This window comes from Alexandromys fortis, unplaced genomic scaffold (assembly GCF_014885135.2).
Source record: "Alexandromys fortis isolate MF-2015 unplaced genomic scaffold, M_Fortis_MF-2015_v1.1 scaffold_73, whole genome shotgun sequence".
NCBI classification, from domain to species: domain Eukaryota; kingdom Metazoa; phylum Chordata; class Mammalia; order Rodentia; family Cricetidae; genus Alexandromys; species Alexandromys fortis.
Genome location: NW_026067959.1, coordinates 171,344 through 172,720, shown reverse-complemented (window position 1 = coordinate 172,720; position 1,377 = coordinate 171,344).

Here is a 1,377-nt window from a genome sequence, read left to right as displayed (position 1 = left end):
AAAAAATAAAAAGAAAATTAAAAAAGAAAATTAAAAAAAGACTTACACTTAGAATGTCTAGTACATTTGCATTTGGAAAATTTAAAGAAAATACTAAATTTGTAGATCTTAAAAAATGATTTTGGTTAAATAACTTAAGCTTTTATGCTTCTCACCCTTATAAACTTTACCTAAGGTTTTTTTTTAATTTAGTAACAAGGTGAACCATAAGACTATAACTATTTAGTCTTTAATCTCCATAAGAGACCCAAGAAAGATAAAATATTACTTTAGTAAACAGAAAGTGCAGAGAAAGAAACTTCTTAAACTCTAAGAAATGAAAGAAACAGCTGGCTGCCTGAACAGTCACCAAAGATGTCTCTGCAATGTTGGGGCACCCATTTTCAGCCTACTGACCCAGAATATTTGACAGACTTCTCTGTAAAGCAAGACTTTTGAAGGACTGTACTACCTTATCTTAGCAAATTTTTGTAGTCACTTTTTCTTATGTCTTACTTGTCCAGTTTGGGCAGCAAACTGTCTGCAGTTGAGACAATGGCAATTTCTTGCCCAAATGACTACCTTTTTGTCACAGAGAAGCAAAATACATATGGAAATTTATCAATTCCCATCATCCTTTTGTTAAGTAGATTGGTGCTATTGGGAGCAGATGTGTCTCACTGTCATTAAAAGTCCTATGTTATTAAAAAATGTAATGTATTATTCTCTAGGTCTTTGATGTATTTGAAGATCACCTATCTATCTAAAATATACCTTCCTATGGCCTTGAAAACATACCCAACATGACTATGAGTTTGACTGTTATACAAGACTAATTATTAACTTGTATTTCTTTATTATCCTAAATAGCTTTCAAGAACTAAAACTTTGCAATACATTTTTAAATGAGCTGTTGTCTAGGGGCAGTGACATCTTAAGGGACTTTGAGAAATTTAAGATAATAGTCAAGTCATGGGAAAGCTAATTACTGTCTTAGTTCAGTGTGATGGGAAAATGTAGGACTTATCTGAAGTCTGGCTAGAGAGGACTGTGAGGCTTAAACATCTCAGCCTATAGACTTAAAACTGTTCTTAGTGTAGAACTCTGAAGAAATTGCAATAGAGACAATCTGAGATACTGGATCACTTGGGCCACCCATTTTCATTGGTGACCATATATACCATATATATCTCATTAAAACAATTATTGAATGAGTAGTGTACACAGGTCAGTTAACGATGATTTTTGTTTTATGGTTGAGCAGGTAAAATATTTGTTATCTGTCTTGCAGTTATTTTAGGTTTATTTCTTTATGTCAGTAGCCACAATTTGCAGGGTTCTTCCCTAATCAAATCTGATGTCTATTAGCTTTTTTATTTTCTGTGAAAAAAAAAAAAA